This window comes from Candoia aspera, chromosome 7 (genome assembly GCF_035149785.1).
Source record: "Candoia aspera isolate rCanAsp1 chromosome 7, rCanAsp1.hap2, whole genome shotgun sequence".
Lineage (NCBI taxonomy): Eukaryota > Metazoa > Chordata > Lepidosauria > Squamata > Boidae > Candoia > Candoia aspera.
Genome location: NC_086159.1, coordinates 8285598 through 8302021, shown reverse-complemented (window position 1 = coordinate 8302021; position 16424 = coordinate 8285598).

The window sequence follows — 16424 nt, the reverse complement described above, 5'->3', positions numbered from 1 at the left end:
TCAGGGTTATTCACTATAATAACAGATTTTTTTTTAAAGTAACACAACTGTATGATCTTAGCTACCCCTCTTTGATCCTGTGGTCAAAGAGGTTATTCTTTAAGGCAGTGATCCTAATCTACAGCCATACATGGGAAAAAGGAAAGAAGTTTAGAAATCATTCTTTTTGCTTGTCTTACAGTACCCTCATAATTAAAAAAGCATGCTCTTGAAAACCAGGAATCCTAAATTTTGTTGCTTTGGTACTTCAGTGCCTTAATGCATTGCCAGAATTGGATAAGGCTACAAACTGTTGCATATCTTGCATTATGGAGATGTTCAGAACTAATAAGCTGGACTGGAGTCCAATTCTTCGTGTTTTAGGCATCTACTTTGCAGATAAACTTTAACTTAAGTTACAGAATTTATCGCCAGCACCTTTACCCATCTAGTTCTTGGGCAGCAGAGCTGGGGAAAAAAGTCTGTGCTTGCGACCTTGGAGAGCCCTGACATTCTGTGAAACTGTCACTCAGTAGTCTGTGCATGAGCTGGAATGAGCCTGAGGAAAGCATCGATGTATCAGCTCCTTAACGTGTATTTGACAAATCTTGCCATACTGATCATATTTTATATTTTTATGGTATCTGCCTTAATAGATTGTGGAGTAGAAATCATTTCCAACAGTTTTCCCACTAACTGCCTACCAACTGTGGTCTTGGTCAGAAAGCCTGGCTTCAGGAGATAGGTATGAGTGCTATGTACTCTGAGCAAACACACACACACATACACACAGATAAACAGTACAGGTTATTTTATTAGAACTATACACATGTATAGAACTTCTTTACCGCCCAGAGTCCCTCTTTTGGGGGAGATGGGCAGTAACAAAATTTGAATAATAATAAAAATAAATAAACTTCTTAGGTTAAAATCTTATGCTCCATGTACAGTGGAGCTTATCTTCCTGTACTACACTGTTGTTTTTTTTAATCTGTTCAGTCGTGTCCAATTCTTGGAGACTGCCTGGACAAGTCCCTGCAGTTTTCTTGGCAAAGTTTTCAGAAGTGGTTTGCCATTGCCTCCTTCCTGGGGCTGAGAGAAAGTGACTGGTGCAAAGTCACTGAGCTGGCTCTGTGCCCCAGGCAGGACTAGAACTCATGGCCTCCCAGTTTCTAGCCCAGTTCCTTGACCACTACACCAACTGGCTCATACTACAGATAGCTATAGATAAAAGACAGACAATGTGCTTTGGGATGACTCTTCAAGTCAGAATCAAGAGAGAAGAACCCCAATTAGGTCTCAAAGGGATGCTTGTATGCTCAAGAAAACTTACGATAACCTCTCCAAAATATGCAATAATGACAGCATATCTCAGTTACAGCCCTCTTCCCCTCTGATACAAAGAATGTGACAATGTGAGCAATCAATTTAATAATAGTAATAATAATAATAGGTATGACTAACAATATGGGAAAAGCAATTCCTCTTTTTGAAAAAACAAGAACATGTTGACTAAAAGAACATTGTAATTGCCAGTATGTTAGAAAAAAGAACATAGAAGCCCAGTATATTTAAAGTTAGAAGTCATAGAAAGGATTAATAAAGAATGAAAAAGAGATATGGAATAAAATGTATAATCTACTTTTAGCTGGACAAAATATAGTTTAGTATACATACTTGATAAAATTGAAACTGAGCTAAAAGGCAAAGCTTAATGTAAAGCTGGAGATGAGAAAGGGCAATGGAAAACAAAACTCTTACAAATCCTTAAACAGAAAATGGACATAGAGCAGACCTCAACAAACACAAGATTATGATTTTATATAGAAGCGTGAACTTGGGGACAAGGAACTGATACCACTGAGCAAAAAGGATAAACGAAGTACCCAGCCATGAAGGGACGACTTTAAGATAAACTAAAGAACAAAGATAAAACCCAGTCACAAAATTATATTGAACAGACAAGCAACAGATTGTCTGAAAACTGAGTACGTATTATCTGATTTTTTTTTCGTGTCAGAAGCACCTACCAAGGCGCTTCTTTGTTGAAAGGATTTGCTGGTGACGTCACCGTTGCCCAGGGGACGCCCGAGGGGGCTCCTTTCACGTCCCTGTTATTTTCCCACCAAAGTGGTACGTATTTATCTACTTGCATTTGTATGCTTTCGAACTGCTAGGGTAGCAGGAGCTGGGACAAGCTGACGGGAGCTCTCTCAGTCATGCAGCTCACACTCTTGGGTTTCAAACTGCCGAGCTGCTGAGCTGCCAACCTAAATGGTCCTCTGACTCAGCGTCTTAACCACTGAGCCACCGTGGCCCCTTCTATTGTCTGATAAACCATAGTTAAGCACAGAACCGTGATCAGTGGAAAGCAATTATATTAAATGTTCTAAGGCCAGGAGTTTTCAGCTGCTTCTGGGGATGGGCTGCAAAAAAACTATTTAAATACAGGGAAATATGTCAGGCTTTGCCCCCTTTTCCTGCTTTTTTCTACTTTCAAATGAGTCAGTTTCTGGATAAAACATAATTCTTGCAAATCCACATTACATTCTTCCTGCACTTTTTTTAGAAATCACATTTTTTTTTTAAAAAAATCCAGAATATTGGCCAAATTGAGGCAGGCCTAATCAAAATTTATTTTGTCTAGGACTTCGCTTTACCAAAAACTTCAAACTAGATGCAGTGCTTGGGATACTCTCTTACAGGGCAGGAACACCAAGGCTATGGGACTGGGATGCAGACATGTTAGCATATACCAACATGTGGCATATGCTTTGGAATCAGTATGAATCAAAATCTGGGGTCCATCTGGCCTAATCAGTACCTCCATTCCATTTAGTTTGCATGACTCTAATGCAAACTAAAGTTTAATCTTTTAAACTCAGGATGAGAATAGAACGTCTGCTTCATTGATTAGAAACCTCATCATTCCAAGTGGTTTCTGGTGCTGACATGTGTTGCTAAAGAGAAACAAGACTGTATCTATAAACATAAAGGAATTGTGGTCACACAGTGAATTAATAATTCTTGGAATCAGACTGTTTCTGCACTCTTAAACTCTTGCCTTGAGAATTATTCTGTTTATTCTTAATCTTAGCATGTAGTTCATTATATTACTAAGACATATGGTAAGGAAAGCTATTTTAGGCTAATTTTAGTAGGAGAGTTGAGTAGCAAGGTCAAAGAACTTGTACAGTATAAATCTTTAACTGTATTTTTAAATTTAATGAAAATGAGATTTTCTCAAAGAAGCCAAGAATTTCAATCTTGCCCTGGGCTGGTAGTACAAGTTCCATGCTTTCCCGATGGACCAGTTATGAGAAGCTGATTTTATAGCCAAGATGAGACTATAAAGAATGAAATAGACTATAGAGTATGACATCTGGTGCCTCCTCTATGTGGTGTAATGGAAAGAATGTAAAGTTTGGACTAGAGGAAATATGGGTTGAAAAACTGATTGGACTACCTAACATCCTTCTGCTTTCCTAAAAAAAACTGTGAAGGAAAAAGAAAATATTTATCACGTTATTGATATATTACCCAAATTGTATTACTTACGGTGGTTTCAATAAGAAACAGAACCAATTTAAAATATCAACATAATCCAAAAGCAAGAATCAAATTAAAAAAACAACAATTACCGTGTCAACCTCACTGTGGAAACTTCCGCTTCCAAAGGCCCAGTGGAATGACTTTGACTTGGTGACCTTTTGAGAAGATGTCTGTTGGAGCCAGCCTAACCTCCAATGGGAGATTATTCCACAAAATGGGGGTGGGGGGGGCACCACCACCAAAAACAAAAGAAAAAAACCCAGCTTTCCTGGGCCTCCTCTAGTCTCATCTCTTGCAGGTTGAGTTTCTTGAATGTTTCCAGCTGGGATGAGCTAAGTAGATGGGTCAGTTCGACCTGGAGGAGGTTGTCCTGAAAGAGCCGAGGAGCTGAGTCACTTAGGGCTTCAGAGATTTAAAAAACCCAGCACTTTGAAATATGTCTGGAAACCTATTAGAAACCAATCAGTGCCCACGGTATAGAGGTCTAACTTGGCTGTAATGGTTCTTGTCCCCCTATACGCTGGCAATTGCATTTTGCTCCAACTGCATCAGTATATAGGGGCTGGCCTCTCCTCACTCACTCTCCCTGACTGGAATCATCTGCACAGAAAGGATAATCTGTTGCCTTTACAGTGTCTACAGCTGCTGCTGCTTTTTCTTTCGTATCCAGATCAAACCTTAAGCTGCCAATATGACGCCACCTTCTTGGCTTTGTCATTGGCCAAAACCAAGTCATTTTCAGTGCACGCTATTGGTAATAATTGGCAGGTCAGCAGGTGGACTGAATTCTGTATCTCTTCACATTCACACAGCGTGTTGTCATCTGTCAGCAATCCCCACTTGAGCACATTAGTCTTACATTTAGGCACTCCAGCCCTCAGCCTATTCAGAATCCTCCAAATGACATAAGGGAAGTCGAATCCCTCAGCCATGTCCTCCTCTGGGACTATTCCTTGGTCAGTGATTTTTTCTCTTCCATCTTCCAGTTTGGTTTTGTCCACAGCTGAAATCACATCACCTTTTCAACGTCCTTCTGTAAAAAGGGATGGTGGGAGACAGGGCGCCAGTTATCCCATATAGATTGATCCAGGGAAGGCTGCTTCAGGGGGCATACCAGTACCTCCTTAAAGACGGCTAAGATAACACCTTCCACCAAAGGGGCCTTGATGGCTTCTCAGACCAGATTGAGTGACCCAAAGCAGAACTGCCAGATATCAACCTACTGACACAATAAGAATAGAGAAGTGTGAATGCTTTGCCGTCCTTATCACCACTAGGTAGGCTTAAATATGAATTTTTATCTGTGCTTGGTCAAGATTGCTTTTAGTCTTCTCCTGGTACTTCAGATGCTACTTCTGCCACTTCATTTCCCAGAGCTTTTTGGTAAATACCTTTGGATTTGCAAACAGAGAGATGTTGCTTGTTTGCAATCTTGTTGAGCACTCTGGTCACCTCCTAAATCCAACATTCAACCAGGTATCTGACAGAACTGCCCGCCAGATTGTTGGGAAAATCCTCAGGTTCTTGCTTGGAAGCCATCCAACTCTGTAAAGTGTCTGCAGCAGGCCATAATCTTTCATCCCGCCATGTGGAGGTCCTAGGTTATATCTAGACTGGGAAGTAGAGTGACAATAGCAAAGGAGCAGGGCCTTCCATATTGTCCAACAATTCTGTAACAAAAATGTGTCTGACATATGTCCACCTATGTGAATTGGCCCAAGATTACTTAGGATATGATAGTCTTGGAGACCATGAAATCAAGAACCTCATCAGACGCTGTACCCAAGGCATGGAAGTTGAAATCCACAAAGGAATTCCAGCATCCGTCTATGGATAAGATCTAGCAGTTCAGGCAGCAGGGCAGGTGGTACATTAATTAGCATAGCTTCAGCCTTTCCTTACAGCCCAACCTAACACACAAGTATTCACATTCAGTTGATTCCAAAGCAAGGCTCCTGGTCATAGGTATGTTATTGCAATCATTGCAGTCCGTGGTGTTGAGGTGTTAGGGACCTAAAGCCTGGGTCTGCAAATCTCTGATTGGGCTACATTGCCCGCCACCCTTGTTCAACCTGGTTTTGGTAATATATGCCCTGTTGACTGTTATGGCTGTTTTCCTGTCCAAGCTGTTATGTTTTGCTGTTCTATCTGTAACTGTTTTAATTGTATATTCGGATACGTTGTAAACCACCCAGAGTCTTTTTGAGTAAGTGGCCATAATAAATAAATGAATTAATAATGTGTGCTATTTTAAAGGGTTTTTTTTTTTTTTTTTAAAGAATGACAGATATATTGTTAGAAGTACAGGTAGTCCTCAACTTATGGCCATTCATTTAACGGCCGTTCAAAGTTACAAAGTTGCTGAAAAAAGTGACTTACGACTGGTCTTTGCATTTACGACTGTTGCAGTGTCCCTGCGGTCACAGGATCAAAATTCGGGCACTTGACAACCAGCATGTATTTACAACTGTTGCAGCACCTCGAAATCACGCAACTGCCATTTGCGATCTTCCCAGGGGGCTTCCAATAAGCAAAGTCAATGGGGAAGCCAGATTCGCTTAACAACCGTGTGATTTGCTTAACAACTGCGGCAAAAAAGGTTGTACAATCGGGCGCAACTCATTTAACAACTGCATCACTTAGCAACAGATGTTCTGGTCCCAATTGTGGTCGTAAGTCAAGGACTACCTGTAATATTGGATGTTGAAGTAAGAAAAACCCTCGACTTCAGCTAAAGGAGCTTTCTTGCCTTAGAAGATGCCCCTTCTGACCTAATCCTTAAGGAGAGCTATCTCCTGTATCTTTTGTATAATAACAGTTAGAGCTTTTCATCACCTTTACTGAGTCTAAATAATACTGCTTTTTTCAGTTTAGTGCTTCTCACAGAAATATTCTTCCCATATGAATGGATCTTGAGAGAATTAGGTGGATAGGCCTTTGTTACTTTGCATGTAGTTGGCTTTCTAATCGTCTGTATCCGATTTAGTAGACATGAAACAGCTGGCTTTGCTGTCAGAGTTCTGTTGTTTGTATGAACCTCAGCTCCGCTGAAAAGAATCAAGGGCCCTGTCAAGGCAAGACCTATTAAACTAGTCTAGCCAGTCTTAAAAACAAACCTTTGGACTTCCTTTAAAGTCTGGAGTTGGAAAGGAGTATAGCCTGTAGTCAGAGAGTAAAACTGAATGGCAGGAGTTTTATATTTTTTGAACAAAAGTATAGTAATCTATACCTTTGATGGGAAAAAAGCTAGAATACCACCTTTTTTTTTAATGTTAAAGAGGTGCATCTCTCTCATCAGTTTCTACTTGCCCAATTTTTTCTGTACTTTTTCTCTCTGTGCTTTCCTGCTTCTCCTTCCCCACATATGGGACAGGAGGAGAGAAATTATGCATCGCCTTGCTATGGAGGAATTCCACATGTAACTTCTGCTGCACCAGCTTGGACCGTAGTGCTCCAGTTACAGGAACGCTGGCTGAGTTCATACGTTGAATTTGACAGAGAACCATAAAACGGGTTCACCAAGTGCAGTGGCTGTGTTCAAACATGGTTCTAAGCCAAAGGCAAACAAATTACCTTGTGACTGGGCACATAAGGTGAATCCAGCCCTGTTTTGGGTGCAAAGAGGGCAGCGGCACAGAAACCTCGCCTAGAATACATACAGAGTTTAGGTGCAGAAAAGGGAACCTACTCATATTGTAAGAACTTTGTCCAGAAATGCAGGACAGCGCTGTAGGATTGGAACATTCTTTCTAAGAGTGGAAATTTGCTCATCTGGAGGGAAGCTTTACTTGTAAAAGGTGATAATTACAGGTTTTGTTGGTATGTAGGAACTAGAAGCAAGAGATGGTTACAATCTCCCATCATCTATGGCAGTTCTTTTTTATAACAATAAACATAATTTGTGAGCTCATGCGCCGCAACAGATATCTTATTACATTCTTAAAATAATTCCAGGTGTCAGTGGTACATTAATGTGCGCCTCTCACCTTCGTTTTCTTTTTTTTAATAAACGCTTTTCATAACTTACATAAGCAGAAAGGAGACAAGGACATTTTTAAGCCTATCATTTATATGTCAAGTCAAATGATGTTAATTGCCAGAATGACATTTATCCGGCTTGTTTATATCTGTAATTTAAAAAGGCAGTTTTAAGGTTGGGTTTTCCTTTATAAAGGAGTGCCATACATAGAAAGCCAGATAACTTTAATAGATTCCAAAACTTGTTACATAACTTGTGCTTTCTTTTCTTACAGAAAAGGAAGCGGAGAGAGAAAGATGATGACATCGTCAGTATTTGTAGCCTCGATTTTAAGGTAATTAAAATGTTGTGCCATGAACGTGCTGGCCATTAAAAATGTAGCATCCGTTGATTCTAACTTATTTGGAAGGTTCATGGGCTTGTTTTCATTTTGTTCCTGACCCATCAGATCAGATAAGGGTTATGGTTTCTTTTCGATCTACCTCCTGGATCTGTAGTCGACATCTGAATGTAAACTTCATACGCTCAACTTCAATATGTGGCACTTTGCATACTTTATCTTCCGTATTATTCGCTACTCCTTTCTTGAATCTGAGCCTTTTTATCTATACGTGAACTCAAAGCTTTCTAGGCAGGAGAACTATCTCACCCGCTAGGGCTGTGCATGCTTCAAAATGAAGTGCTTCGGACATTGCACAAGTGTACGACCTCTCTGCTGTTTATTAAAGCAGAGTTACGCTTGCGTCAATATTTTTGTATGAAATGCTTTTGTAGTATTAACGGGGTATATTTTTAAATACAAGATTTCTTGGGGGATTCCAAATGTGCGTCTTGATTGCACGGTGAAGAGTGACCCCCAATAACAGTTCTCCCTTGCAGCTAATGTGTGAACTGGGGAAGAGATGCATTTGGTCTGAAAGGTTTCTGACAAGTGCTACGTGTGCACCCATACACACTCTGAGCCATATTTTCCCCTTCGAATCCTGATCTGTGTACAGCCCTAGTCTTTTCCCTGTGTATAAGTCTGCTTAGCCTTGACAATATAAGAAAAGTAAATATTGTGAGATTTGAATCCATTGAGTGCTTGGTTTCTTAAGAGATATTTAGGTCAGGGACACTTCTGATTGGCCTTGGAAAACTGGAATATGGGGTTGTTGGATTTATTTATTTTTTGCTTCTACTTCTCCAAAGACCTTGCCGGAAAATAAACCTTGAAAACAAGACACGTTTCTTCTGGGAAGTTGTATTGCTAAAATCTAAAGCTTTTTTTCAGAGCACAGACTATTCCGTAGAAAGTTGACTCCCAATTACGGAATCATCTGGCCACTGATGATTTCATCTGATCTTTCCAAAAGTTTCCCATAAGACAGGTTTTTACTGAGTGGATTCCTAGGAAGAGACTTTTGCCTTCCTAATTAAGGATTTTGTGTAGATGGCTTCAAATCAGAGTAAGTAAATATCAAAGAAGGGTTTGATATTTGATAGCAAGCATAACTGTGATTCTCTCCAGGGACTGTGTGCCTCATATTAGATGGTTTCACTATCTTCCTTGCCCCCTGATTTCCCAATATTTTGAAGAATAAATTGTTATTTATTTAAACTGGGGAGATACCCATCTTGGGGAATTGATGCCTCTTATCTGGTGGATGCTAGCCAAAGCAGCTTTCCTCTCTCGGCCATTCCTGTGTCCAAGCTTGCTGCTGTGGCACTCCCTAAATCTTCAGTTTTCTCTGCCAAGCCCTTCTACCCCACCTCCACCTCTCCTGAATCAACACCTTATATCTCACCTTACCTGCTCTTTTGTGGGCCTTCCCCAGCTTTGCTGCCTAGCAATTTCAAACCTCTCCTTTCTGTCTTGTCTCAGCTATCTAACTGAACCAGCTGTATGTTCTTTTTTCAATCACAATTGTCATATTAAAAAGGGTTGCAATTTGTCTTGCTATTCCTAACCCAGACTTCAGAGTGCTTAACTCTATTAAAATGGGTTTGTATACCTTACCTAGTATTACTGACAAGTAAAATCTGCTGTACCTTTTAATGGCTCTTGGGAAAATGTACTGCAGCTTAAAACAGGAAGCCCTATTGAACAGCTTTAATATCTGAATGAGCACAGCCATTTTAGCATTCAAAGTCAAGTCGGTGGAAGGATTAGTTTTAACTATTAGCAGTTCAAGTTCTGTCATTCCTAAGTCAGCACTGTAAAATACCTGCATTTCCCTCCAACGTTCAGGTGGATGGATTTGCTGTCAAATGAGCCCCAGGAAATAAGAGAACTAACACTGATGACTTTTATTAGAGATCTTTGTTCCTCTCTCTTTATCCAGCAAATACGATCCATTGTGAAATAAATTGGTTACATACAGTATGGCATGTTAACTTTACCATAGCTTACTTAATTAACTGCCCTGTGGAACAGTATACCTCTGGAGGTATGGATGGTATGGATAACCCTGTTAGCCTTTTGCAAGGCATTAAAGATCTGGCTGCTCCACAGGTGTTTGGGTCGGGAGTTTAGGGAACTAATTAGCAGCTGTTTTCTCCTGGCCCTCTTTCTTTTTTAAAGCTCAGCTGGAGATTAGCACAGTGTGTAACCTCATTAAATGTCTAAATCTGTGCTGCCTGCTGATTATTTTCTAGTTAATAGCATAGACCTGGCCACTGTTCGTGGGGTATTCATGGTTTCAGGTTTCAGTGGAATTGTGATGGAGGGGGGGAATATCTTCTGATGGATGAGGTAGAGAAGCAAATTCAGAATAGATCCCACTTTTACTTCCCTTTTCATGTTCTAAAGATGGGGTTATCCCCGAAGACCATTTGAAGTTATAAATGGTCCAGAATGCAGCAGCTTGCAAGTGCTCTCCCCACCCCCCATTTGCGCCCAGGTAATAGCCCTGCTGCATGAGCTGCACAGGCTCCCAGTTTCTTTCCAGGTGCAGTTCAAGGTGCTGGTTATTACCTTTAAAGCCCTATGTGGTGTGGGGCCAGGTTATTTGTGGGACTGCTTTTCCCTGCGGTTATCTGCCCACTTCACCAAGCTAGATAGGGTTGCACCCTCCAGGTCCCCTCCCTAGCAGCCTCTGCCCTGTAGAACACTGCCCCCCCCCACACCCCGGATCTGGCAGGTCCCACCCTTTTAGCCTTCTGGAAAGTTGTCAAGAGCTGGCTTTCCCCTCAGGCATTGGGATAGGGTGAGGTTGGATTGGAGATTGTGGGTCCAACACCTGGTTTTCTTATTGTTGTGAGCCACCTAGAATTCTGTTTTACAAGATGGATGGCCCTATAAGTCAAACAAACAAAAACAAACACTTAGTGAACTCTTTCCTAAGCCTTAGGGATCCAGTACATTTTTTTAGATGCTTCAGTTGCCTGCTTTCTCCTAGAACTTGAACCTTTGTGATTTTGCTTGAGATTGCTAAGACTTTTGCATTTTCATTCAACTTAACTGTTGAATATCCTTTGAAGTGCCACAGTCTAATTTTTACATTAACTAATACCTACAAAGTTATTGTTTTTTTTTAAATGTTGGTTGTCATCAACAGTGTTGATACTACTGTAAACCATGGTTCAACCTTGAATGCATGGAAGCTAAAAAAATGTGACTGTCACTATCTGTAAAGGCTTGAAAAGCCAGTGTAGCTTTGGCTATTGGGCAGTTTAAATGTTTTAAAAAATAAAATAAAAATAATCAGAAGTGACTTAACGGCTGAACAACAACAATATCTAGAAGGCACCAGGCTGGGAAACATGCCTTTAGCTAAAGTCTTCCTTGTTTATGCTGTCTGACACCACTAATCCTGCTATCATAAATATAAGTTGCAGACGAAGGATTCATGTCAGGTTAACTGTAAAGAGTGTACTGTATTCAAAAAGGGTGGATCTAGTGTGTGTTAGCAACAGAATTGTGGTGGCTTCTGTATCCAATGACAGGTGGGGGCAGAGAACTGTGCAGCCTGGGAGGGCCGGGATGATGCTGGTTGAGTAATTCTTGGTAACCTGGGCTCGCCCAAGCTTTTCTTTCTTGTCAGCCAAGCAGAGACTCTGAAAGTACTTGATTCTAAAAGAAGAATTCTGTATCAAGAATGTCTGGATTTTTTTTAAAGAAAGTGTGTTTGTTTATATAGGTTAGCAATTAATCACTACCTTATTTTACCCTATTACTGCAGCCAGCCATAGGAAGCATCCATAGGACAGAAATATCCTTCTCCCCAGCAGTCTTCATTATTGATTCCCCAGACTGATTCTTTCTATTTTATGTTTTTACCGTGCATTTTTATTAAAATGCCAAAAGGAGCTTGCAGTAAAGACACACATGACATGACATGATATATGATACATGATATGATATGAAAAACAGTGTAGAATTATGGAAGCAGTGGAACAGTAAGAATGACCTGTTCCGGCTGCTGCTCCTATTGCTTTATGCAGCAGAGCAGAATTCCTGGAATTCCTCCTCAAATTTCTATGACTGGTCCTACTACTTTGCAGCTGTTCCACAGAAAGCAAGAGGTGGGTGGCAGGATGGGCAAAGGAGCACCCCGCCACAGAGCTTGCGGCTGGGGCGTGAGTGGTGCGTGTGGGCCCTGGAACAGAGAGTTACACCACTCTGTCACATAGTACTGTAGACCTCAGTTTCTGTGCGCTGCTTTGACTACGACACCTCATTTATCTGGCCTAAAATCTAGGCAGCACTATGTGTTAGATGGGTGTAACTCTTTGCTCCGGGGCCCACATGCACCACTGAAGGCCCTAGGATATTTCAAGAGGTCCACAGGTGAAAAACATCTAACAGAGCATGTAACAGGTCAGAAGCAAAGAGCCTGAAACTAGACAGGCCCATTACAATCACAATGCACAGAGTTGTGGTGGAATGTCTCATGGACTCTGGAAACACAGAGGAGGAGTTACAGAAAAGGTGCCCTGAGTCCAAGGAAAGGGAAAACCGTGAGAAAGAAAATCAGAGTAACCCTGCCTTAATTATGCTAGGTATAAATTGGTCTGGAAAATTACTTCAGAAAACTTTCAAGATTGATGTCAAGCTCTTTGAGGCTAGCAAGGTCAGGAAACAAGAACCGCTTGGAGTTCTGGAATGATCTTTATTGCTAGTAGGGTAATTTAACAGTATCTCGAAACCCTGCCAAATAACATATTTTAGGAAGACATTTGTAATGGATAAACTTATAAGGAATGCTTGTGATAATGTCTGGATGTGAGTATGTGTGTGCTTTTGTATGCAAACAGTGATGTGTGGCTGAGAACCCAAATAATTTGCACCAAATGGGCATATAGATCTGAAAATCAATGTATCAGAGACTAAGGTAGCTGTATTTGATAGAAAAAATGATTGTCTGCAAGTTATATATACATGGTGAAAAACTAGATGAATTTGTGTACCTTAGAATGTTTACTAAAGATGGTGGAATTGATTAAGAACTTTTAAGATACATGGTAGAAAGGAAGTAGAATACTGGTAGAAAGGAAGTAGGTAGGTTGTGGTTTGTTCCAAAGAATGAGTTTCTGTTGAAAGAAGTGAAAATGGGGAAGTGGGAGATGGGTATATCAGGAGAAACATAAAGGAAGTTGAATGTGGAGGGAATGAATTCTTAAGAAGTGGATGTGATAAAAAGAGCTGTAGTCAAGCATGAATGGGGCTTAATGAATGTGGATTGAGTAACCAGTATGAAAAAAGTATGTTGATGTTTGATTGTTTAGAGAAAACGAATGAGCACTGAATCTCAGAAAAGATAGGAGATGAGAGAAGAGGAAAAGGATCAAGAGGAAGGGAAGGACTGAGAAAGTTGTGGTTGGATGGAGCTAATAAGATCCTGAAAGAGAGAAAAGTGAAAGTTTAAAGAACATAAGGCCATATATGAAAATGTTGATGTACAGAATAGAAGCAAGGATGATTTGTAAGGATGGAGTGGTATGTAGAAGTATAGTGAATTGTTAATTAGATTTAGCTATCTTTCATTTCCTTTACCTTTATTTCATGCTATTTTGTTTGTTACTCCTTTTCTCCATTTTCTCTGGCACTTTATAGAATCACAGAGTTGGCAAAGGCCATTAAGCCATTGGGTCCAACCCTCTGTTCAGTTCAGGAAATCATATTAAAACACCTCCAACATTTAGACATCTGTTTAGATTCCCATGAAAGTGAATTCACTGCTATGCTGGGTTATGGGTTCTTATTGTTGCAAAATTTCTTTTAGCATTAAATAAGAATCTGCTTTCCTATAACTTAAATTCATTATTCAAATTCAATAGATAAATTCTGTGCCCTGCCGTCTAAAATGAAGCAAATAGGTCTTGATGTTCCTCCTCTTAAATCTTTGTAGAAATTTCAAGAGTGCTATCATAACTTTCTCAGTCTTTTCTTTTTAAAGCTACAGATTCCCAGTTCCTTCAATTTCTCTGTACTGTCACCTGGTCATCCTCACTACCTTCCTCTAAATCTGTTCCATTTTCTCTGAGTTCTTCTAAAAGTGTGGTGATTACATTGTACATAGTAGTTGTTATTGGATCTGGCCAAAGTAGAAGTTCTTACGGTTTGGGAAATATACTTCTGTTGATAGAACCTAAAAATTGCCTCTGTGTTTTTGCAGCTGAAATCACACTGCTGACTTATTCTCAACTATTGTACTACCCAAACGTTCTCAACTTTCACAAGTAGTATTGTCATTGTCTTGACATTCCACATTATATATCTGTATATTAGATTTTGTTCAGAACATTGTATTTGCCTTTGTTAAATTTGTTTAGCCTACAGCAGTTTTGTTTCTGTCTTTTAGAGTATTGGCTATTCCACAAAATATTGTGTCATCTGGAAATTGAATAAGTGCTCTCACTCTCTCTTCATTCAAGCATTGTGGCATGGGCAGTGATGAGCATGTCTTGGTATGCCCATGTAACACTTCTACTTCATTAGTGGTTTCTGTACCAATTGCCAGTTAGCTTCTGGATGTAGAGTTATATAGGTGTTGGTTATCACCTATATAACTCTACATGGCACAGGGACTAGTTATTTGAGGAGCCATCTGTCCCCAGTGGTTTCTGTCTGTCAGGCAGAGTTGGCAATGTCAATGTCAACAATGTCATCCGTTGGGAACCAGGAAGCAGGCCTTCTTTGTTGCAGCGCCTGCCCTCTGGAATAATATCTCCCCAGAGGCTCTCCTTTAGATAAGTCTTAAAGACCTGGTTCTTTTCCCAGGCTTTGGGCTAGGATGGGTGGCTGGCTCCTAGAAGATATGACTGCATTAGAATAATGTGGGGTTTTCTCTCTGGATTAACTACTGTCTTTTGTTGATTGGCTTTTTTTCTTCTCCATTTTATTCTTGTATATCCCCTGGAGTCATCTGGAGTTGGGCATCCATATAGATACTGTATGTCTAACATGTAAATGATTAATATAAATATTAGAGACTAAATTTTTGTCATTCCATTTGATAATCTATTCCAATTTGATAAGGAATCATTGGTGACATTTTGTGAATATAATTTTTGAGCCGCATTCAACTGTGGGCTGGCTGGCAGTCCAAAATGTTGCGGAGTAGTTTATCAGCTGTTTTGCTTAAATGAAGATGGACGGACGGACGGACAGACAGATATTGTACTTTTCTCCATCTTTTAGCTACCCAGTCTAAACCTGAGATAAAATTACTCTGCTAAGACTTGTTCTTCACAGATCCATGCTGCCTTCTGATCACGATCACATTGCCTTTTCAAGGTGCTTCCAGGTAATCTCTTTATTAACTGCTCTAGAATCTTTCCAGGAATAGCTGCCAGAGTGACTGGTCTGTCAGTCCTTTTTTCTTCTTTTGAAATAGGGATACTTGTCATCCTCCAGTCTTGTGCCATTTCACCAGTTTTCCATTATATCTCAAAGGCAAAACATAAAGGCTTGGCCAGACGGTCAACAAGTTCCTTCAGTGCTCTATGATGGAATTCACCAGGTCCTGGAGCTTAACCTCCTCTTGGTCACCAATGACCGAGCCAACAGGAAAGGGTTAACTCTCCCTCTTCCAGAGAGGGTTGAGACTCTGCCTCCTGTGGAGGTAGCCCTCCCAAGCCAGTTTCAGCTCTGCCTTCTGGTAAAAAAGAGCTTCTCTGTTTTCTGAGGAACATCTGGGCCAAGAAGCAATAATCTGCATCTGAGAACTGAGGAAGGAAAACTTCAGTGACAGCACAAAGAGCAGAGTGCAATTTCATTATAACATGGAGCAGCCACAAAAACTTGTAAAGGAGGTAGTGGCGTTTCTCTTCCTTCCTCTTTGCTCACATATCACCTGGCTGACTCCATTTACCCACTTTGTTTTTTGTTCTGGGCAGGTGCCCTGTATTTGGCCAGAAGTCCTCCACAAGATCTCAGTATGCATTTAAGTGGCAGAAAAGCCATGAGGAAAGCCATTTCATACTATTGCACACAACTCCCAGAGCCACCTTTAGGCCACCTCTGGGAGTTGTGTGCAATAGTAGGCTAAGGTGTGGATGCAGAAGGTAGATTAAGAACCCTTACTTCAGTGGCCTGTTTTATAAACTCCCATAAATGGCAACATGATCAATTGCTGATCTCTATCCTTCAAAACATGCACGTGAAAGGGGAGTGGGGATCTGAACACACATACTAGACTGATGAATATTTTTGCTGATATACTGTAGCTCACCTCTCTCTGACTCCTTTAGGAGTGATAAGAACTGAGATCCAACATTAAGCACTTCAGATAGACTATTCAAAGATGTACATGCTGCGCTCTGTTGAAAAATGTTCACCTGTTGAATCCAATAGAACTGGGAATTGTTGCTTCTAAATACATTGCTGCACCTTTTTATCAGCACAGAAATAGTGGATTCTAGTTTTCTACACGTGTGTTAAATTCCCCAAATTAATAGATACATAGGCTTAATGGTCTTGCTATTAATA